This window comes from Talpa occidentalis, unplaced genomic scaffold (assembly GCF_014898055.3).
Source record: "Talpa occidentalis isolate TD23 unplaced genomic scaffold, MPIMG_talOcc4v2.1 talOcc4.12, whole genome shotgun sequence".
In the NCBI taxonomy this organism is placed as follows: domain Eukaryota; kingdom Metazoa; phylum Chordata; class Mammalia; order Eulipotyphla; family Talpidae; genus Talpa; species Talpa occidentalis.
This window is the reverse complement of record NW_023601212.1, coordinates 11,074,535-11,099,645: the sequence shown is the minus strand read 5'-3', so window position 1 is coordinate 11,099,645 and position 25,111 is coordinate 11,074,535. Positions and strand designations below refer to the sequence as shown.

General features: G+C 39.2%; 1 long non-coding RNA gene across 3 annotated transcripts; it reads left to right on the top strand.

Moving 5' to 3' along the window:
- Window positions 1-4,235: 4,235 nt before the first annotated feature.
- LOC119239857 (uncharacterized) lies at window positions 4,236-24,671 on the top strand. Of its 3 annotated transcripts, XR_005124023.2 has the most exons (6): window positions 4,236-4,248; window positions 5,895-6,021; window positions 6,123-6,344; window positions 13,888-13,971; window positions 15,138-15,214; window positions 24,389-24,671. It is a non-coding gene; the product is annotated as an uncharacterized LOC119239857 (long non-coding RNA). The 3 variants fall into 3 exon arrangements; XR_005124022.2 differs by lacking the exon at window positions 15,138-15,214; XR_005124021.2 differs by lacking the exon at window positions 24,389-24,671 and having other exon boundaries at window positions 15,138-15,244.
- Window positions 24,672-25,111: the final 440 nt, after the last annotated feature.

The window sequence follows — 25,111 nt, the reverse complement described above, 5'->3', positions numbered from 1 at the left end:
AGCAGATGGAGAACTCTATAAAATAAAGTCCAATATCAATAAGATGTTCTCAGGTGTCTTTCAGTAAACCCAGTGGTGTCCTTCATATGTTCAGTGAAACCAGGGACAGTGCAGGTAACCATTAACAAGTGACTTTAGCTCATTCTGGCTTCCCGGGTAGTTGAATCTAAAGCTGATAGCCCAGTGAGTGCCCATCAGTGGGTTATGTGGAGTTGCAAAGGTCTAGGTGTGAAATCAGACCAGAATAAGACCCACATAAACATTATCACATCCAAATAATGAAGACAGGAGAGTAATGGGGCTGTGTGGGCCCTCTGGCCTACTACTCTCTCACTGAACATTCTCAGACAATTATATTTCTTTTATACCTTTCTATGGCTCAATGTTACCTACAAAATAGAACAAATCAGTCAGTTCCCACTAGATTACACTACATAACAAATAACCTTGTTTGTGTTCCATATTAGCTGTGCTTCATGTGTGGTTATGCATGGCAAGTGTTATTCTGTCTCAGATTCAGGCTAAGGAGCATTCTATGCCTGGAAAATGTTGCAGTGATAGTACTCAGAAATGAGCAAGGGATAAAGTCAAATGGCTAACGCCTTTTGTGATCATGTGTTTTTTTTTTTTTTTTGGGGGGGGACACAAAGTATTTGGAAGAAATCAACCTAATCTACCATATGAGGGAACATACTTTATGGGATAATTTTAATGATTAAATTCTTATAAAATGTTTAACCCATCTTAGCATGTCCTGAAATTATACAGATATGAAGACATAGATTAGCTTAGTTAGGCACCTCCGTCCCAGTTCCCTATGCCTGCAGAGCTGTGCACACTGGAGTAGGGGGCTGTCACTAGGAATGTCTAGAGCAGCACTATGTGGTACTTAGCATCATTAAGAGATGAGCAGCTGTTTTAGCAGAGAACTTATTTTTGCACAGATGAAGGGTGACATCTTATTGAAATAATGTCATAAAAGTATACTCCACTTTGGCTTTCCTTTGTATCTTAGTCTCTCAGTCTCATGAGATACTCTTATCAGAAAAATAGCTTGATTTTATTTGGAGAATCTGGATTTTAGTTATTTTTTATCAAAATTATCACCTTCTCCAGCTTGTTTACTCCCTTCTGCCTGTCATCCCATGACTCCTACTTACATCCTCTTGCGCCTTACCTAGTATTTCCCTTATTCTCTTTAAGACTCAGCCTCTTAGATATATGTTAACACCTTGCTCTACTTAATCCATATGTAAGTAGGTCTTTTCCCAAACCCTGATTAGTCAGAACTGTTATTATGTAAGTTTCTGCCATTACTAACTGCAAAATGAATATAAATTTCTAAGAAGGCAGAAGATTGAATACAGGTGTAGTGAGAATATGCCAGAGTGGAAAGAAAAATATATTCTTTCGTTGAATCTAGTTGTATAGATTTTTTTTTTTTGGCACAAAAGCCCATGGTTTCTATTTCTCTGTCAAGTACACTTACATTGTGAATTCCAGAATCACTGAAGTTCATTATGCTGAACAAGTACTCTCTCATCCTACACCTGTTAGTGGCGTTGATGGCTCTGAGTAACAACTACCAAGTCAGCTAAGCCCTCTCCTGTGTCAGCATCTTCCAAACTATTGTCTTCTCTCTGACCCAGCCATCCACTCCTACTCTGCATATTCTGAACGTGTTCCTGACTTTTCTGACTCAGAGACCCTACTCCACTCCTCCTGTTATGGACTAAATGTTTGTGTCTCACGAAATTCATATACTCATGCATCAGTGAAGGAAATTCTATAGGGAATATACCTGAGGAAGGTGGGGGGAAATATTGTTTAAAAATGAACAATGATATAAAAAATAAATTTAAAACATTTATTTGTATTATGATTATAAGAAAAAAAATTCATGTACTGAGAGAGTAATCCTCAGCGTGATGGTATTTGGAAATGAGGCCTTCGGGAGGAAATTAGGTTATGAGGGTGGGACCGCATGCTGGGATTACTGCCCTTACAGAAGAAGATGCCAATGAGCTGTCCCTCTCTCTCCCCCTGCCCCTCAGCTTTGTGAAGACTGAGTGAGAAGATGTCTGTAAGTCAGGAAGTGAGCCTCGCCAGGAGCTGAACTGGCTGACACCTGGATCTCAGACTTCCCTACTTCCAGAATTGTGAGAAAATTAATTTTTATTTACCTGGAGGGCTGATCATAGATCTGAGATATTGGGGCAGGGGGAGGAAGAGCATAATGGACTATGGGTGCTTCGGTGGTGGGAGAAATCCTACGCCGTCAGAAAATTAACAAGGATGTAAAACAATGGCACTTAATTAAAAAAATCATTTTTTGTTGTTTATTTTGTATGGTAGCCTGAACAGATTAATATAGCTCCTTTCTATAATTAGAGAATGTGAGTTTTATGAAATTTGGAGAACACCTGGAGAATGTCAATATTGAAGGGAGAGGCAAAGACCCAAAAAGGCATAGAATGAATCTGAAAAGACACAATTTTATAAAAAATGTTGTATAATTTCAAGAAATAGGTAATTGAGGAGAACTCCTAGCTGTATGTAGGTGAACCCTTTCTACAAAATAAGCTCCAGAAAGCTGTATAAAATTGTTGAAAACAACAAATCTATTGCTCTGTAAAACTGACAAAAAAGCAGATAACAAATTGAGAAGTATTCCTGGAGAAACTGCTACAGCTTCAGATAGGATCAGGGAGAATCTCTGGCTTCCTGGCAGGGCCATTCCTAGCCTGCCCACCCCACTTCCCCGCACAGCACATAGGGCAGTAGTATTATCATTGTGTCTGAGAAGCCCAGCCGCTTTGTTGAGCCGCTTCTGCCTTGCTTGATTTGAGAGGCAAGGTAGAATGGGTGGGGGCCATTTTTATTGGTTAAAAGTGGTGAACTCGATAAAAAAAATTGGAGATCTATCTTTATTTTCCTAAGTTTGTGGTCCTGTCTGGAGAAATGGCAGGCATCTAGCAGAGTCTATAAATGAGAGTCACAGGAAAGCTGGACAAGCACCCAGCCCTCCTGACTGAGCAGTGGTATGCACGGGAAAGAGATATTGGAAAAAGCCTATAAAACAGAAGAATGTATAAAAGACCTGTCTTGAAAACAGGCTGAAATTTGAATTTTCTCTCAAACCCATATACATTGAATGGACAGAGCTACAGAAACTATGTAGGCTTGGAGTATGTGAGCACAATTTTTGCTAGCTCTGCAGATGCAATGGGACCCCTGAAGTTAAGAATGAACATCTAAGCCCAGACATCAATAACCACATATTGTAGTGAAGACAGATTTTGCAGTTAAATTCCCTTTTACAAAGAGACAAATCAGAATTCAGATTTGCCACAATGTATTATTGAAAATGTACCGTTTTCAGAAAAAAAAATTGATATGTGAAGGAACAAGGAAGTTTCCCTTTCACTGGGAAAAAGGTAAGTTACTAGAATTAATACTGAGTGAGCTCAGATGTTGAACCTGTCAAAGAATTACCAAAGACTGTGTGGTATATTCATTGAATTAAAGTAAACTATACTCAAAAAATTAAAGAAAATGTGAGAACAAGGACTAAACAGAGGGCCTCAATAGTGAAAAAAAAAAACCTATTAGGAAAAAAAATTGTAAAGTTGATATGCACCATTACTGATATAAAAATATACTAGATTAGCTCAAACAGCAAATCTGATGACAGAAAAATAAAAGTATATAGGAAAGAAGATAAATAGGAATTGTCTAATAAGAGGACTAGTGAGGTAAAGAGGAAAATGAAGAATTTCAGAAACTTAGGAGTCATACCACTGTAAGCGCAATGAGAGTGACAAGAGAGAGAAATGTGACAGAAAAAGTTTTGAAAAATTAATTTAATGAGCCAAAGACTCAAGCAACACCAAGTGGTATAAATATAATAACAACTTGCAGCAACATAGTTAAAGGAAATGCTGGGAAAATGACTCATCGCATCCAGGGGTGCATCCACACTCACAGTGGACAGCTCATCGGGGACAAAGAAAGCACGAAGGTTGTGGCGTGACATAGTGAAAGTGCTGATAGGAGGGAAGAGAGATCACTCAAGGACTCTCCATCTAGTACAAGCGTCCTTCAATATGAAGGATTTTTAAAAATGGAAAAGTTTGTTGCGAGCAGATCTGCTTCTCGACAAATGAAAGATGTTCTTTCCTTTCAGGATTAAGGACACCAGATGGGAACTCTAACCTATCACTGGAAATTTATAGATCACAGGCAGTGGTAAGCATGCATTATATAAATCAGAATTCAAAGATACATACAAATAGGCAGAAAATCTAAGAATAGCAAAAGATACACCAGACAAGTGGTAATCATAAGAGAATTACAATAGCCATATTATTACTGGGCAAAATAGACTAAGATAAGAAGTAACATGGGACAAATAGTATATTTCACGACAAAAATGATACACCAGGAAGATACAATTATTTGTGCATATACACCTAAGAAAAATTCTCCAATTACTTAACGCAAATATTTAGAAAGGAGAAATAGATGATTCAACAATTACATATTTTAAAGTTCCTATGCCTAAAATCAGCAAGCATATAGGATTAAATGGCCCTATAAACTAACAAAAAGTAATGATAATTGTTACCTTTGTAGATTAGAGGATAGTTGTTGGAATGTCACATAAAGAAAACTTTCTAGGTTGAAACAGTTATACAAGAGGTGGAAACATGACAGAGATTAAAAGATAAGGCTATTAAGACTCATAGAACATGAATCAAAATAACCAAAACCCTGTACCTACTACTGCGTATGTTTAATTAGTTGTCATTCTACCAACAAAGCAAACGCCGAGACCAGATAGCTTTATGGATATGTTCCATCTACCTTACTTTCATCTTACACAACTCTTCCAGAGAACAGAAGGAAGAGGGACATTTTACATATAATTGCAGACTTGGTCTATGACTTACTGTCTAAAGAACAGGCTTTTAGACAAATGTACTGTGACAATTGGGAACCAAATGGATAAAGTAGCAGATTCAAGTCACTGTTAACTTACAGTCTTAGGTAGAGTTACTAGAGGACACAAAACAATGTTACAACTAAAACACAATGTTGTTTCATGGTTTTCTTCCGATGCAAATATTCTCATTGTTGTTTCCCCACTCTGGGATAGCCTTCTGTCCTGCACACAGGTTTGTGACACTCAGGTAGAAATCCATGAGTGACAGTAAGAAAAACGCTGTTGTGCTAACGGAATCACTGCTGGACCTCGGGTGGATATTATCTAAAGAATCCTTCTGGACTTGGTTTAGCTGTAACTCCCATTGGAATAGTTACTCTGCGGTGCTGTGTTGGAGACAGCTCTTCCACTGCCTTCACAACTCCTCACTTCCTCATTTACCTTCTTACTGGGGCATTGGGAGGTGAGGGTCTGTGTGACAGAGCCCTCTGGACATCACAGGTGAGGGACTCTTAGCTCAATCAAATGTATATGACTTCCAATCTAAGTAATATATGACTTTGTAAGACAACCGTGTCTCTCAATACAAAGAGTAAAAAGCTGTGAGTAATGAACTTGGAGGATGTGGACTCTAGCTTGGACACTAGTGAGCCATGAGACAACTGTATTTGTGTTCCAGCATCATGACCTCACTATCTCTAGAGAAGCAAACAAGATAACTGGTTTTCTATGGAGAAAAAAAAAAAAAAAAAAAACCCTTGCGTGATTGTTACAGTTAGATTTCCATTCAAAACAGCAGTAATTTAGTTATTTAAAGAATTATGCTGTGTGTTGATTGCAAAACAGATTAAAAGTCTCAGGACTGCCTGTCAGTTACGGCCCATGGAATTTTAATTAAATCAGGTTACACTTCAGTCCATTTATCAAGGATCTTCCATTTACATTTTAGGAGAGAAGAGCCAATGTCAAATACAATATGAAAGAAGTTCATCTCAGAAACCTCACGGCTCCTGTCAGCTCCTTTCAGATAGAAGAACCACTAGTTCCTGACAGCATGTGCCTGGCGTGCAGTTCAGGTAAGGCTGGAACTTGATCACTGCAACCTTGTTGAAAACACAGAAGAACTGCTCTTTGTGAATCTGGCAGCTGAGCAAACAATCTCTCTACTTCATAAAAGGGATGTGACATAATGGATCAAGGCCATTCTGTAGTCTGTGGAGCCATTACCTTTGCACAAAGAGCAAGTACCTGAGCTGCTACAAATGAAATAGCACACGCGCTCTGGAGAACGCATGGGCGGTGTGGAGACTGGGCATGCCTAGAAGACACGAGGCCACTGGGGCAGGGCCTGGGCCTCCAAGGACAAACACACCAAGGCGAAGTTTCTCACAGTAGATGGGTAAGTCACCAAGTCCTTTCAAGTTCACAGTGCTGCTTGTCACTCACTTCTCCTTTTCTGTGCCACCACCCTCGCTCAGGCCCTCATGACCTTTCTGTAGGAATGTTGCTTTGGGATATGGGAATGGCCTCATCTCTACTGTTGCTGCTTCCACTGCTGCCTTCCACGTAACTGCTGAAGATCATGTTCTACTTTCTGGTTGTAACCATCCCCCCAAATTTTTGTTTACCTGGAGAGCTGATCATAGATCTGAGATATTGGGGCGGGGGGGGAAGAACATAATGGACTATGGGTGCTTCGGTGGTGGGAGAAATCATGGTTCTCTGCTGCCTCTTTACTCTTTCACATCCTATCTTCATATTCTAGGCTAATCTCTCATATTTGGGGAGAATTTATATTCTCCCCAAATTGGGTTGTCCTTTTCTGGTTTGCAAATTAAACCTCCTACTCATCTTTCAAGACTCATTTTACTTGCCTTTTGTCTATTTCTTTTCCTGACAGGCTCCTCCACCTCTTCTGTAAAGCTGGTCTTACTGTATTCTAGTTACTTATGAACATACCTATCTCTGCTTCTAGAAGCAAGCACCTTGAATTCATGGGCTGCCTCATTTATTGGTATCCCCAATCACCAGTGTATCGCCTGACAAATAGAATGTTTAATAAATGTTCATTCAATCAAATTGAAAACAATACTAAGTGGATACATTTTATTGCCTGCGTCTGAAAATACTTCCTATGCTGGGTAAACGTCCCATCCTAAGAATCTATTTGGGAAATAGTCTGTCTCCCTTTATGGAAAGTGATGTGCTTTCACAGTCCAAAGTGAGGGCTATGACTCAGGACCCCCCATCATGACCCCCGCTCTGGACTTCAAAGGAGGATGTGAACATGGAGAGTCCTCTCTGAGGGCCGAGGTGGGGGCTGCTGTGGCAGCATGTAGTTTGGTGAGCCAGAGGTGTTGGGGCTGTTTTGTGGTGTGATTTGGGGAACTACTTTGTTTAGGTTGCCTCTCAGCCCAATCCTTCAGCCTCCCAGAGATTCTCTGCCCAAAACCATTTCTTCATATTTAACCAGGGCAAAGGCACTTCTGTTCCTTGCAACAAAGAAATCCTCACTCCTTTGCCCTGGCGGTGGTTGTGGTTTTGCTTAAGTTTTTCGGACCCATCGTCAAAACCATTATCTCCAACAATCCACACCTCCTGCCTCCCACTCCCCCAGCCCAAAGCATTTGGTATCTTTAATATGGTTCTTACAGTACTGTGCTCTAACCAAACAATGATCTGTATACTTCACAGTTTTTTGATGGCGGAGATTGAGTTTACACAACAGCATGCTAATAAATGATAAATTGCTAGGAGAAAATATACATTTTCTACTGCCCCCATTTAGTTATCTTGAATCCAACACAACCACAGATTGCCCACAAGTAGTCTGGGGCACTGTACCTGTGTCCTCCATGGCTCCCGATGAGCACATGTTCCTTGACTTTTCTTGGTACTATTTTTAGATTATCCCTAGGAGGCTGAAATACCACAGGCCCCAGATATTTGAATTCAGAGATTTCAAAGGACAGTATATAATGGCTGATATTTTGTAACCAATTAGCTCTATGTCAAATTCAATTTTAACCTCACAAATTTTGTAATCATAGATGATTCATTAACTTAAGTGTCCTTACTAAAAGAGAACTAAATTACTGGCTGTTATATCAAAAATCAGCTAAAGGAAAATTACGCATGCCCAGGTATTGAAAGTGTAAGCACACTGAATTGCTCCTCCATGCTCTTACACTCTGTCTTTCTCTCTCTCTCACATACACACACACACACACACACACACCACCACCACCCCCAACACTATTTTTATCAAGGAAGAAAGCACTGTATATCTAACTCCCATGATCTCTGTTCCTCACCCACATAGCCCTTGAATTCCAGTTATCGCACTTTTGATTGTATGTGGTAGGACCTTGTCCTTTCATTATTTAACACTTGTGTATTTTTTTTCCTATTTCATACTCCTCACCACTCCACACTAGATAGGAAGCTTCTGAGGACTGGGATTTTGTTCATGAACTTTCACCTCTTACAAGTGTCTAGTAAAGGTTTACCATGTGGGCATCAGTAAGTATCTACAGAAAATGATTCTCCAATCACATGATTCTCCAATCCTGGAGTGCAGAAATTAATTTCTCCTAAATAAATACTTTAGGTTTTACAGGTTGACTGGTGTCTCATGAAGAAGTACCTCCTAAGTTAATTTCTAAGAAAGCCAAATTCCATTTGGAACTGGAGGTAATGATCTTGGCTAAGAGGTTGTCTTACTTGCTTCATTACCCAACAAATTAGCACGACAGCAGAATACATGACCCCCAACTACAAATCTGTTTTACTGGGTGACTAAATCACATTATCATAAAGGCTATGACCTGACAGATTTTTCATGCAGGACAAATGAATTTTTCCTTATCCTTTTCTTTTTTTTTTTTTTATCATATTTCCTAAATGTAATTCCCTTCAACTTGATACAAATTGCAATGAACCCGTAAATAACTTGGGTAATATTGACATCTCAATAATAAGTCTTCCTACTCATGAATACAGGGTCTTTCAATTTATGACTGCTTTAACCTCCTAGGTCAAATTTATTCCTAATGCTTTATTGTTTTATACATACTGTTATAAATGGAATTATTTTCTGATTCCAAGAAACTAAAAATATCTATTGAAACTGAAATAGAGATTGTGTTATTTCATATTTTTCCAATTTAGATGCTCTTTTTATTTTCTGATTGTTGCTGCTAGGATTTTCTAAAGAGTGTAGAACAGCATTGTTGAAAATGGACATTCTTGTCTCTTGTTCCTGATCTTTGGAGCAAAGTTTTCAGATTTACAATTGACTATGATGTTAGGAATTTTGCCACATTAAGGGAATTTCCTTTTATGCCTGATTTTCTGAGCTATTCTTAAAGGTGTTGTACTTGTCAAAAGTCTGTCAGTGGAGATGATTGTATTTTTGATTTGTTCTATTATTGAAGTTTATTTAAAAGTTGATTATATTATATTGACCCATTCTTAATCCTGGAAAATCTCTTACTTAGTCATAGTGTGGTCTCTATTTAAAATCCTGTTGGGTCCAGCATGCTAGTTTTTTGTTGAGGATATTTGCATCAATATACATAAAGGGTATTTGTGTGTGGTTTTATTTTCTTGTGTTATCTTTATCTGGCATTGACATTGGGGTAATGCTAGCCTTATATAATGAGTTCGAAGCAGTCCCTCAATTTTTTCCAGAAGGGTTTGTGTTAATTCCTCTTTCAATGTTTGGTAAAATTCACTGGGGAAGTCATCTGGTTGTATGCTTTTCTTTGTGAGGAGGTATTTTATATCTTTGTTAAATGTCTTTTGAGATTTCCTGGTTTTTGAGTCATTTAGATAATTTGTGTGTGAGATTTCCATTTCATCTAAGTTATCTAATAAATTAGCATCAGTTGTTCATAGTTATTCTTTTCTCCCTTTAAGTTACATATTAATGTCTCCACTTACGTTTCCCATTTTAGTTATTTGTGTCTCCCCCTTTTAATCTGTCATCAAGTTAAAAGTTTGGCAATTTTGATGTTATATTCAAAGAGATACTCTTGTTTTCCTTGACTTGATCTTTATTATTCCTTTCTTCTCTAACTTTATTCTTTTTCTGGCTCATTAAGGTGTAAAGTTAAATGGCTGATATATATTTTTCCAATGTGTTTATAACTTTCAATTTTAATGTCTATGGCTGATATATATATACACACACCTGTATGTCAATATACTAATATACATGCATACACACACAATGTCTTAACAGTGATAGCACTGCATTCCCATTAGTTATGGTATGTTGTGTTATGTAGTATTTTTATCTTCATTTAGTTAAAAATCACTTTTTGTTTTTCCTGAGACTTATTTGACCCTTTAGTTATTTGGAAGTGTTAATTTCCATCATTTCTGTCTGTTGTACAACTATAATTGTGTTGCTTTCTAGTTTAATTCCATTGTTATCTGAGAATATACTTTTTGAGTGATTTCTATTTTTTAAATTTGTGCTTTATGGCCAATCATGGTTAATATTCTGTGTGAGCTTGAGATAAAAATGTATTCTGTTTCAGGGAAGAGTGTATTATAAATATCTATTAGATCAAGTTGACTGATAGTGCTGATCAGGGCAACTATATTCTCAATGATTTTCTGTCTGCTAGACCTATCAATTACAGAAAGAGGGATGTTGATTTTGCCAGATATGATAGTTACTGTCTATGCTTCTGGTTCTATCAATTTTTGTCTTATTCATTTTGGCTTGATGCTACTAGAGTCATACACATTTGAGATTATAATTTCTTTTTGGAGGGTTGACATTTTCTTACATCATACGGTATATAGCATTATGATATTATGAGTTGTACACCATTCCATACTGAGAAATAGTAGACTAAGTACATCATTGGACATTATTTTTCATCGTACAATACTGCATATTACAATACTTAACATTATGATATAGTACATGTAATGGTGTAATGTTCAATATCAATTTTATACAATGTAGTGTAAAATGTTTGACAATATTGTGCAATTATGTACAATACTGTTCACTGTACATGATGATGGTATAAAAGTACAACACACAAAATATAATGTATGTCTATCTACAATAACAAGGCAATACTACATATTGTGTTGTGCAATGTACAGTATTGTAATGTTCAATATTGGACAATACAATCTACATTATCATATTCAGTATATAATATTGTAATACTCGACAGTATCCTGCAGTGTACAATAATGTCTAGTGTCCTATATGGACTAGAAAATAAAAATTGTACCTTTTTCTCTGTTGGAAAATATCTACCTATGCCCTAGCCAGGCTGTCTCAAAAGGTGGAGTAGCTTTTACAACTCACAAAAAGAAAACAAGCAACCCAATCAAAAAATAGACAGGACTAAATAGGCACTTCTCCAAAGAAGACATGAAGATGGCCAACAGGCACATGAAAAATGCTTATCACTTATCATCAAGGAAGTGCAAATCAAAACCACAATGATGTACCACCTCACACCTGTAAGAATGGCCCATATTAAAAAAAAAAAAATACAAACAAGTGTCAGTGGGAATGCAGACTGGTCCAGCCCCTATCGAAAGAAGTGTGAAGATTTCTCAAAAGACTAAAAATGGATTTACCATCAAATCCAGCAATTCCACTCCTACGTATCTATCCAATTTTCACTGAAACAGCAACTCCAAAGGAAACCTGCACTCCTATGTTTATAGCAGCACCATTACAATAGCCAAGATACGGCAAACAAATGCCCCAGAACAGATGAGTGGATCAAGAAGACGTGGTAAACATACACTATGGAAAACTACTCAGCAATCAAAAAAGATAAATTCATGCCATTTGTGGCAACATGGATGGAACTGGAAGGCATTATTCTAAAGGAAGTGAGCCAGAAGTAGAAAGATAAATACTTTCAAGTATATGTGGAAGCTAGAGAAACCAAACAAAGGATCAGAAAAAAAGATACTCTTTGAGACTGACCCTTGAAAGTGAACCATAGATCTGAGACTCTCAGGAGGAGAAGGCAGAGAATGGAGAGTGTATGTGCTGGAGGACTGTGGGCTCGCACCTGAGGGGAAAAATCCTGTATTGTGGAAAATAAACATGGGTGTTAGAAAAAAAAATTTTTTTGAAGAAATGCTACAAGAGCTTTCCAACTCCATTAGGAAAGACAACATAAGGATTATGGGTGTCCCAGAAGAGAAAGACAGAAAAAAGGAAACAGAACACATTCAAAGTAATAGTAGCTGAAAACTTCCCAAATCAGTGAAGTGAATATACAAGTCATGAAGTTACCAGTATACCTGTTTATCTAAATGTAAAGAGACTTATACCAAGACAAATATTAGTGAAACTATCACAAAGATAGGTGGTTTGGTGCCTTGGGAAAAAAAGCACGAGACTTAAAAGTTTTCATCATATAGCACTACTAGTGAAATTTGCCACATTTTCAAAGAAGAATTAAAACCTATCTTTAAATTCTTCCAAAAAAAAAAATGAAATGAAAGGAATACTTCTAAACACATTTTATGAAGCCAACACTATCATGATTCTAAGACTGGAGCAAAATCACACAAAAATGCAAGCTACAGACTAATATCTGATGAACATAGATGCAAACATCTTCAGCAAAATAACTAGCAAGCTTGATGCAACAATGCTTTAGAGGAATCATATGCCATGATCAAGTAGGATTTATTCCAGGGTTGCAAGGATGTTTCAACAGATGCAAAGCCCATCAACAAAAGGAAAAGCCATTTGACAAGATTCAACATCACTTTACGATAAAACCCTCAACCAAATGGGTATAGTAGGAATGTGTATTATCTAACAAACCATAGTGAACATCACACTCAATGGTGAAAAACTAAAAGCTGCTCTAAGATAAGGAAAAAAATGAGGATGTCCAGTCTCGCCACTATTTTTAAAAATATTCTTAGATGTTACAGCAATTACACAAGATATAAAAGGTATCCAAATTTAAAGAATTAAAACTATCACCATTTGCAGATAACATGGTAAAATTGATAGAAAAATCTCAAAGACACCAGAATGAAGATATTAGAAATAATCAAATATATAGTAAATGGAAGGCTACAAAATAAACCAAAACCTGTTGTATTTCTATATGCAAATAAAAACCAAGCAGAAATCAGGAAGAAAAAACTCATTTATAATGAAATAAAAATGAATTAAATACCTTGAAATATATTTTACCAAAGAAAGGAATCAGGTGTACACTGAGCTCTGTGAGAAATGCTGAAAAAAATAAGACACACAAAAAAGCAAAGATATTCTATGTTTGTAGACTGGAAGAATTAGCCTCTTCCAAGATGAATAAAAAGCACCATCTTTGTAATCTCATTCCCGTTTCTCTGTCCCTGTCCTTGCAGAGAGAGCGCCTTGCACCTAATGAAGGTCTTGAACGCCTCAGAAGGGTTTCACTCAGTGTCCTGCCTTTGTCCCAAGCCTCTGGTAGATGGATTGCTAATGGACCCCGGGTGTATTTCTCTTAGGTCTCATGCCCCTTCTTTTATGGGGAGTGGCTGACCCCTGTCTTCAGTGTTCCTGTGTCCCAGGCTTTGTGTACTAGCCTTCAGCTTTGATGCACCCATGGGAGGATGGGTTCAGGTTAACTCTGTGGCCAAGGTGCCTTCAAATTCGAATCTATTGTGCCTGTACACATGCTGCCAAGTAATTTAACAGTTTGGTTAGTTTCTCCATTTTCCTGTCTGTGGTAGATTCTGCCTCCTACCACTCAATCTGAAACAAGAGAAACCATGAGTGTCTTCACTTCTAATTCATTTTCAAGAGACTAGTTAACCTCAATGTGTTTGTATCTTCTTCTTAGCTTTTTGACGAGTTAAAAAAAAAAAGTATGATTTGTGGTCTATGCGGATTATTTTGATTGTTAGGAGTGATGGTCTCTTGGTTTTCTATCTGCCAGATCTATCTTGGAATCAATGCTGTGCTCCCTGGAGGGATCCATAACCCACTCACTCCAGCAGTTTGTCTCACATGGAAGCACCAGGTAACATATCTCAGGAATGGGGCTTACTTTTGATATTGCGATGCAATGCTCATTTCCCTCTCTATATTGATAATTTACACATTGTTTCTTGACATATTGATATCTACAAAATTTACCCTCTCGATGAGTTAATATAGATTTCTATGTTCACTACATGATGTATAAGGCATTACTTCCTTTTAAGAAATAATTCTTAATCTCCACTTACTTGTGACCTTGATTGAATTAGTTGTTCACGACTCTAGCCAATGCTCACAACACATAATGATGTCTTCATACACTCCCTACAGCTGTATTTTTTGCTCTGTACTTCCAGAGTCATGAAGCACTCATTAAATAGTATCTGAGTATTTACATGGAATGGAACCTGTACCATTTTCACAGACTGTCCTCCTCATTATCCACATCTATATTTGTTGTTTGGTTGTATGAGCCCTAGGGCAGCCTCCTCACAGTGTCATGCTGGGGGCGGGGGGCAGGGATAATACATCTGATTGATTTTCTATTGTTTCAGAGCTCTCTATAGATGTATGTGTCTCAGTTAGAACATGAAATGTTACTCTGCTTTGTACTTGGGTGTTTGGCTCCCTGGCCAGATGGTTAAGGTTAGGGACTGGGTCATCTTCTTTAATTTTATATTTTGGACCCCCCAAAACAGTCAGGGATCCTACATAAGGCTATGTAGCATGTACACCACATAATGACTGATCAACATGGTAAGTCAGGATTGAAAAATGATCACCATCTCTTTGTGCCCTCATCCAAAACTTAGGAAGGGAATGAAATGCTTTCTCGCACCAGGCAAAAGCTTCATATCATAAGTTATCCTCCTGAAGGTGGTGCCTTTTTTAAAAGCACCACAAAACCACAAGAGCCCTGAGTACATTCAGTGCCCAGGGTAGGTGCTCAGGAAACTTTGTTTAGTTTAATTGAAACCCATGACAAGCTTTCAGCGAGAGCTCCGCCTCTGTGTAAGTGTTCTCAGAGGCCAACAGAGCTGTCAGGAGTCTGCAATTTGATTTTGTGAAGAGTCCTTGATATGAACACAAACACCACTGCTGTATTCCCACCCCAGCAGAGAATCTGCTGCCCTCTGGACATGCCAACATGTATTAAAGACATGATGCCCACACACTAACAGAAAATTCTCCTCAATCATTCCATAGATTGCTGAATCTGTGGAGGTCAACTGCAGAACTACAAGGGCTTTCTCCTATGGGCCTAGTCCTCCATGATTTCTAATGTAAGAAAATGTACACAGTAAAGAATATTTCCTGTATTTGTGTACTTGTGTATAGTTGTAGCTTAAGAAAAGAACAGTTATGACTGTGACTAATTCCAAAGACTCTTAAAACCCAAACCGTTCCTAGAGTCTTAATCACATTTACTCAGATCCAGAGGGGAGACTGACCCCCATAGTGAGTGCAAGAAAGGCACCACAAGTACTTACTGACTATGCTTCATACTACGTATGAGTACATAAAGAAACAAGACATCAGCCCCGCCTGCAAGAATACTACAGCCTGGTTAGAATGACAGTGAAAGAGGTCGTGTCCAAGACGTTTGCAATGAGAATTGTATAATGATCTTACAAACTCAGAATTCCAAGGGAAAGTGGACCTTCCTCCCATGAAGGTCTGATTCCTGCCTGAGCACTAGATTCTGTTTCTTCTGCGCCTCGGGACCTCACTCCCCTGGTCACCTCCTTTCTCCACAAACTTTCCCTCTCTTCTCGCTTTCCTCAGACCACACTGACATCTCTTTCAGGCCTCCTCACTCATGCCAGGGGGCAGGGGTGCGGCAACAACCTCTTAGCTCCCTGAACAGAGACATGGCTTCCCATGGAGACAGTGCCAACTCACTTGTAAAATCCAGACTGACCACACTACCCCCCTACTCCAACCTTCAAATTGTCTGTGTAGTGAAATCTAACTCTTGGTTGACATACAAGGATTATTGTGGTTTCAGTCCATTTATGTCTCTAGTTCCATTTCCTACTGTCTCACCTTTTAAAAACCAGTTTTGTTGGGGTATAAGTGGTGTACAAGAACTCTACCGATTTGCTGTGTACAATTTGATGAGTTTGGGCATATACACACACCTGTGACACTGTCACCACAATGAAGGTAAGAGACATAGCTCTAACACCTCCCAGAGTTTCCCCGCATCCTTGTTTTTGCTGTCTTGTTTTTATGCAAGAACCTTAACATGAGAGCTACTTTTTAAAAAAGTACACAATACTGTATTATCGACTAAGTCATTATGCTATATGTCGACCCTTAGAATGTTTTCACCTTGCATAATTGAAAGCTAATACCCTTTGAATAACAACTGCCCACTCCCCCAACCCCTTGCATTCTACTGTTTTTCTCTACTTATGCCTTTGACTATTTTGGATACCTCACGGAAGTGGAATCATGCCCTTCATATCCTCTGTGACCGATCAGTCACCTAGCCAAGTGTCCTCCCGGTTCATCCATGCTGTTGCAAATGGCAAATGTCCCTTTTTACAGGATATATAATATTCCATTGTATGTATACAATACATCCTCTGTATCCATTCATCTGAAGATGGGGCACATTGGCTGCTGTGAATAATGTTTCAATGAACATGTCCCGCTGTCTTACTTCCTTATCCATACCTTGCATGCAACACTTGGCTACCTTTTCATTACCAATACACATCATCATCTCTTGTCTGCAAATATTTGTAAGAAATATCTTTCTCCATGACACCTCAATAACCTAATCCAAACTTAACACTCAGCTGAAGCACCACTTTTTGTATGAAATCTTTCCTGATAACCAATTCCACTTCATCCCCCACACACTAATTGTTTTTCCCTCCTCTGTGATTCCATAGCATCTTACATACACTTTAATGATCCTACACAACACTGCAGTTTTCTGTCTCAGCACCTGTCTACCTCAAAAACTGTAAACCTCTTGAGGGGGCGGAGCAACATGGCGGCGAGGAGACGCTGCGAGTAAGATCTCCCATTAAAAAAAGTTAATAGGGAGGAAAAGCGGCAGGTCCCAGTGAGAACTGGGACACGGAAGATAAACGGACGACTCCAGCAAACTGCCCGAAGAAGAAAGTTGCCATAAAAGAGGACGAGAAGGGAGGGAAGCGCAGAACCCTGCTCCCCTCCCCCGCCCACAGAGGCGGCACTCTCCGACCGGCAGAGACGAGGGAAACAACAAACCAAAACGCCCAACAAGAAAAACGGACACAGCAAGCGGGACTGTGAGTGGAAAGGAACTATTTCAGCCACCACACCCCGTGAACAGGAGCTGAGGCGAACCCTGAAGGATCCGCTGCGGAGGTGAGCTCCAGGCGCCAGTAAAGAGAGCCCCGCCCCCCAGGAGGAGCCCAGCACCAGCACACAGCCCCAGCCGCCCGGTAAGCTTGCACGAAAGCGGCGCTCGGATTGCAGCTGCCCAGGGCCCTGCGCCTGCGACCTAGGCTTGCGGGGAGAAGGCGGAGGCCCTCCCTGAGTGAGCAGGAACAAGGCGCCCAGGCAGGGGAGCGGGATTCAAAAGGCGCCATTCCCGCGCCACTGATCTGGGCTACAGCCCGCATCCTGGAACTGAGGGCTTTGGAACTGAGACCCGGGGCACGAAATTAGGGGCGTGGGTTCCCCACGACGGTGGGGCACAAGGCAGACACAGCACCCCAAAGCCGTTGAGGTGTACCCTACCATCCCCGCTCTGCTCCCTGTCCCACGGGGTGGAAAATCAGCTCCCCAAGGGCTCTAGGAGAGATCTCTGGTGCCACCTAGCGACTTGACCCCAGCACAGGCTACTGAAGGAGCTAGTGGCCAGCTGGGGAGTTAGCCCACACCGGGCCCCTTCTGAACAAGTAGTCTGAGCCCACAGGGAGAGCGAGCACCCACAGCCGGGGCAGACCAGGCGCGCAGAATAGTGTGCCTGAGACCAGAAGCGCAGGGAGTGTGTCCCACATCACCATTTTAGAACAGGGACATTTCTTCAGTAAAGACTACCTGCAGAAGGCTTCCTCAGGAGCCAGAGGTGAGCGGGGGAAGTTCGCCCACGCCAGACCCCCTCTGGCCTGCAGTCCAAGCCCAGAGGGGAGCAGGAACCCACCGCCAGGGCAGACCAGGCGCACAGGGGAGTGTGTCCCCACATCGGCATTTTAGAACAGGGACCTTTCTCCAGTAAAGGCTGCTTGAAACTGACAGATGACTCCTGGAAGAACCAGAGGGGAACAGAGAAGCCCACCCAAGATGCCGGCAAGTCCCAACAACACAGTGTCCCAACGCATACGGCAAATTAGAAAACAGACAGTAGGGAGGAGAAGAACCACACGCAACCTAGCAACTCTCCAGAGAAAAAGCACACCACAAAAAGAAAGCCAGCCCCAAGATTGCAACGACAATAACTTGGAAGAATTTCTGAGCCTTCCAGAAAGAGAATTTAAAATTGCCGTGATTAAAAAACTGACAGAAGTCATAAAGGAAAACAAAGATAAGGGAAAAATAATCAACGATCAGAAGAATGCAATTGAGTCCCTAGAGAGGGAAAACAATGGTCAGAAGAAAGAAATTGAGTCCCTAAAGAGGGAAGTAAAAGAAATGCAGGAGATCAAAGAATTAATGGAAGAACTAAAGAATTCTGGGAAAAGCAATGAAAGCAGAATAGATGAAATGGAAGAACGAATAAGTAATCTTGAAGACACAGAAATAAAAAGAACCAAAACAGAGAAGGAAAGAGAAGTACGAAGGAAAAAGAACGAAGAAAGACTTCGGGAACTATCTGACTCCATGAGGAAAGGAAATATAAGAGTTATAGGAATACCAGAAGGAGAGGAGAGAGATGTAGGAACAGAGAAAATATTCAAAGAGATAATTGAAGAGAACTTCCCAAATGTGAAGAAGGAGCTGAAAATTGATATACAAGAAGCAAGAAGAACACCAAACTTCCACGACGAAAGGAAAAATACAGCAAGACACATAATAGTAAAGCTCCCAAGAATCCAGGACAAGGAAAAAATAATGAAGCTGGCAAGAGGGAAGAAACAGATAACATTCAAAGGAAAACCAATCAGGCTGACATCAGACTTCTCCGAAGAAACACTACGGGCAAGGAGAGAGTGGAGGGACATAGTCAACAGACTCCAAGAAAACAGATGCCAACCAAGAATACTCTATCCCGCAAAGCTCTCCTTCCTCTTTGAAGAAAGAATATGGACCTTCCCAGACAAACAGAAACTCCGGAATTTCATTGCAACTAAACCCCCACTCCAAAAAATACTACAAGGAGTCCTAAAGCCAGAACCTCAGAGGGACGAATAACAATGAAAGAAGGCCAAAAAAAAAAAAAAGTTATTAAAAGAATAAATAAATAAAATCAAAGGAAAGACAAACACAATGGCAAATACAGATGTTAACATATCAATATTAACTCTAAATGTAAATGGACTAAACTCTTCAATAAAAAGACACAGAGTTGCAGCCTGGATTAAGAAACAAAACCCAACCTTTTGCTGTCTCCAGGAAACACATTTAGCTACAAAAGATAAAAATAGGCTCAAAGTTAAAGGATGGAAAACAATCCTACAAGCAAATGGACCAAAAAAGAAAGCAGGAACAGCTATACTTATATCAGATAAAACAGATTTCAAACTCAAAAAGATAAAAAGAGACCCCAATGGTCACTACATTATGATCAAGGGGACAATACTTCAAGAAGAAATAACACTCATTAACATATACTCACCAAACGAAGGAGCACCAAAATATATCAGACAACTGTTGTCCTCTCTGAAAACAGACATCAGAGAAAACACATACGTAGTGGGAGACTTCAACACACCACTATCAACAATGGATAGATCAACAAGACAAAAAATAAGTAAAGAAACCAAAGCTCTAAATAAGGACCTAGAGCAATTGGGCTTAACAGACATCTATAGAACACTAAACCCCAAAAAAACGGAGTACACATTTTTCTCAAGCGCACACGGATCATTCTCCAGGATCGATCACATACTGGGGCACAAGACAAACATCAACAGATACACCAAGATTGAAATCATATCAACCATCTTTTCTGACCATGAAGGCATCAAACTAGAAATAAACCATAAAAAGAAGGCAAGGAACTTTCCTACCTCATGGAGATTAAAAACCACACTACTGGAAGACCATTGGACTAATGAGGAGATCAAAGAAGAAATTAAAAAATTTTTTGAATTGAACGACAAGGAGGACACCAATATCCTAAATGTATGGGATGCAGCAAAAGCAGTAATAAGAGGAAAATATATAGCAATAGAAGCTCACATCAAGAAACAAGAAAGAACGCAAAGAAACAACCTAATCTCGAAGCTCAAAGATCTAGAAAAAGAACAACAAGAAAACCCCAAAACCAGTAGAAGAAAAGAAATAATAAAAACCAAAGCAGAAATAAATGAAATTGAAACTAAAAAAACAATCCAAAAGATCAATGAAACCAAGAGCTGGTTCTTTGAAAAAATCAATAAAATAGACAAACCCCTAGCCAGGCTCACAAAGGAAAAAAGGGAGAAAGCACAAATAAACAGGATCATCAATGAAAGAGGAGAAATCACAACGGACACAGCAGAAATCAAAAGAATAATCAGTAACTACTATGAACAGTTATATGGAAACAAGTTTAACAATCTACAGGAGATGGACAAATTCCTACAACTCTACAATCACCCAAAGCTAGATAAAGAAGAAATAGAACACCTAAACAGACCAATTACAATTAGCGAAATTGAAATGGTAATCAAAAACCTCCCCAAAAACAAAAGCCCAGGACCTGATGGATTTACAAATGAATTCTACCAAACATTCAGAGACGAATTAGTGCCTATCCTTCACAAACTCTTCCAAAAAATTGAGAAGGAAGGGACAATACCAAACACGTTCTATGAAGCCAACATTACACTAATACCAAAACCGAACAAGGACAACACAAAAAAGGAAAACTACAGGCCAATCTCCCTAATGAACACTGATGCAAAAATCCTCAATAAAATTTTAGCTATCAGAATCCAACAATGTATCCATAAGATAATTCAGCACGACCAAGTTGGATTCATTCCAGGGGCACAAGGATGGTTTAACATCCGAAAATCAATCAACGTTATCCAACACATCAACAAAAAGAAATATAAAAACCATATGATAATATCAATAGATGCTGAGAAAGCTTTCGACAAAGTGCAACACCCATTCATGATAAAAGCCCTTGAAATTCTTGGGATACAAGGAACATACCTCAACATCATAAAGGCCATCTATGACAAGCCAACAGCCAGTATCATTCTCAATGGTGAAAAGCTGAAAGCAATTCCATTAAGATCTGGAACAAGACAAGGATGTCCACTCTCACCATTGCTTTTCAATATAATACTGGAAGTCCTAGCCAGGGCAATAAGACAAGAGAAAGACATCCAAGGAATCCAAATAGGAAAAGAAGAAGTCAAACTATCACTATTTGCAGACGATATGATATTATACATAGAGAACCCCAAAAACTCCACAGAAAAGCTAATTCAACTCATCAATCAGTTCAGTAAAGTGGCAGGATACAAAATCAACACGCAAAAGTCAGTAGCCTTCCTATACACAAACAATAAATCTGAAGAAGAAGAAATCAAAAAGACCATCCCTTTTGTTATTGAAACAAAAAAAATCAAATATTTGGGAATAAATCTAACAAAAGAGGTAAAGGACCTATACAAAGAAAACTATAAAACACTGTTAAAAGAAATAGAAGAAGACACAAAGAAATGGAGAGACATCCCCTGCTCATGGATTGGAAGAATAAACATTATTAAAATGGCCATCCTTCCAAAAGCAATATACAGATTCAATGCTATTCCAATCAAAATTTCAATGTCATTCTTCAAAGAAATAGAACAATTATTGATGAAATTCATATGGAATCACAAAAAACCCCGAATAGCCAAAGCTCTCCTGAAAAAAAAAGAAGGGAATGGAGGCATCAGACTCCCAGACTTCAAACTATACTACAAAGCCATAATCATCAAAACTGCATGGTATTGGAACAAGAACAGACATACAGACCAATGGAATCGAATAGAAAATCCAGAAATAAACCCACAGATTTATGGTCAACTAATCTTTGACAAAGGAGCAAAGACTATGCATTGGAGCAAAGAAAGTTTGTTCAATAAATGGTGCTGGGAAAACTGGGTCGCTACATGCAAAAGAATGAAGCTTGACCACCACCTCACACCATACACAAAAATCAACTCAAAATGGATTAAAGAACTAGACATAAGACCTGAAACCATAAAATATATAGAAGGAAATATAGGCGAAACACTACGTGATTTGCACATCAAAGACATCTTTACAGACACATCACCCAAAGCAGTGATAGTGAAGGCAAAGATAAACAGCTGGGACTATATCAAATTAAAGAGCTTTTGCACAGCAAAAGAGACAATAACAAAAACAAAGAGAAACCCCACCAACTGGGAGAACATTTTTGCACCCAACACTAATGATAAAGGACTGATCACAAAAATCTGCAAAGAGCTGATGAGACTCAACAACAACAAAGAAAATAATCCAGTCAAAAAATGGGCAGAAGAGCTTAAAAGAAACTTCTCTGAAGAGGAAATGCAAATGGCCAACAGGCATATGAAAAAATGTTCAACATCACTTGTCATCAGGGAAATGCAAATCAAAACTACCATGAGATACCATCTTACACCAGTGAGAATGGCACATATTAAAAAAACTAGCAACAACAAATGTTGGCGAGGGTGTGGAGAAAAAGGAACTCTTCTGCACTGTTGGTGGGAGTGCAAACTGGTCCAACCACTGTGGAAAGCTGTGTGGAGATTTCTGGACCTACTAAACATAGAGCTTCCATATGACCCAGCAATTCCACTCCTAGGTATTTACCCAAAGGACACAGAAACATCAATTCCAAAGAGCACCTGCACCCCTATGTTTATAGCAGCACTGTTTACAATAGCTAAGCTTTGGAAACAACCCAAATGCCCAAAAATAGATGACTGGATCAAGAAGATGTGGTACATATATACCATGGAATATTACTCAGCATTCAAAAAAGATAAACACATGCAATTTGCTGCAACATGGATGGCGCTGGAAGGGATCATGCTCAGCGAAATAAGCCAAAAAGAAAAAGAAAAATACCGGATGGTCTCACTCATAGCAGGAATCTAGAAAACTTAAATAAGGGACCAGGAAAATGAAAAACTATAAGAAAGTGAAAATCAAAATCAACAAAAAACTATGAACCAGAGACACTTTTAGGGGGGCGGGGGCGGGAGGGGAGGGATTGGGGTCAGAATGGGGGGCTGCAATTGTATGGGGAATATAACAATAAAATTTATAAAAAAAAAAAAAAAAAAAAAACTGTAAACCTCTTGAGGAGAAAAGCTGCCTTTCCATCTTCCAATCTCAGTTTTTATAGGGCCTGGAACACAATAGACTCTCAATTGATAGTTGATGAATAAGTAATTTTAGATATTTTATCTGAATCTTATTCTGTTCTTTAAAAAGCTTGCTCTTTTGTATGGAGAGTACATAACCGGAATAGCAAGAAGGGACACTTTATTTAGTCATCTGAAAAATAAAAATGATCGTCTCTTTTATAAACCAGTTGAAGAGTAGGCTATCACTCTTAACTCCATTGCTTAGGCAAATGATTGCATGTGGAGTGTCAGTCAGTTACTGTCATCGAGAAAACAGCTCTGGGAGGCTGAGGTGTGGATGGAGCTGTCTGTTTGCACCAGTAGCTTCAGATACACATGCTCACACAAATCCATCTGACACTAGCAAACATCTGTTATGTCCATGCTCCTCTTTCCTTCAACAGATGTTTCTTGGTGGTCTAAAGTGTACTGGTGCTCTGCTAGGTGACGCAAAGAAAGACGGACATGAAGTGTAGTAGTGTGGAACTTTAGCTTCCCAAGAATGCTTTTCATCGAAACATCATGCTCCCAGCTCTTGGGATGCTCAGAACCATGACTCCCAGAGAAGGTTGGGTGCCTCAGGGACTAAATATATCTCTCTGTGATTATCAGTGCATTTCTCTACCCTATTGACAACGAGCTGCCAAAGGAGAGACACGTCTCTCATTTTTGTTTTGCTTCCCCAGTGCGCAAATAGTGCCCAGTGACAGGGAGGCAAGAAATCCACGCACCGTAAATAAACACGCTAGCAGGCGATCACCTGGTGTGAAGCGCGGCACCTCCTGTCAGTACAAGTGCGTGTTTCACCGTGATAACTGCATCTGATGCAGCGTCACGCCTTTAAAGATGATTTTAAAGGAGAAAGTCACTACCTCAAAAGGAAAATGATGGCATTTTAACTCTTTGACGCTACAGCTTTAACATGTTGTCTTTTATTTTCTTCCTCAGAACAAGAAGCAAACACAAGATTTCAGGGCTCTCCTGCTGCTGCTTCCATATTAGGTGGTCGTCAAGCGACCACAGCCTGACAGGCCATTATTATCCCATTAACTATGCCATTGACTTATACATCATCTAATGTGTCCTCTTCATGGTATGTTAATGTCCCTCCGAAAAGAGCTAAAAATAATGAATGTTTGTCAAACATAGAAGAAAATCCATTTCCAAAGACGACCTATAGTGAGAAGGGAATAGGAGCAAAGCGTTCATCCTAGAAATTTAAATGCTAAGTACTTGGGGTGGGAGGGCGGGAAACACTTTCACTCCATAACAGAATCTTGACTTTTCTGCATTTAGAGAAGCTAGGTCATGCCAGGAAGACTGGATACCAATTTTCCAGAGAGAATTATTTGCAAAATTCAGAAAATATGAAGAGCTAGGTATTGTCATTTGGAAAACTGATTTCGAAATGTTAAATAAATCATGCTTGAAAAAGGTATTGTGTGCTTTCAGATTAATATCTTCTAATAAAATTTGAGTGCTCGGAGCAAGATCTCTGAGGTTTTGAGAGAACTTTAACTACAGGACCCAGCTTGAAACGGAGTCCAGTTGGGGTTATCTAAGTTTTTCACAAGCCTATTTAACCTAACAGACCCAAAGAAGAACATTTGTTTCAGAAAATGCGATTAGAATTTCATTTAATCTTAGTGGGTTGAACATTAGACATTTATC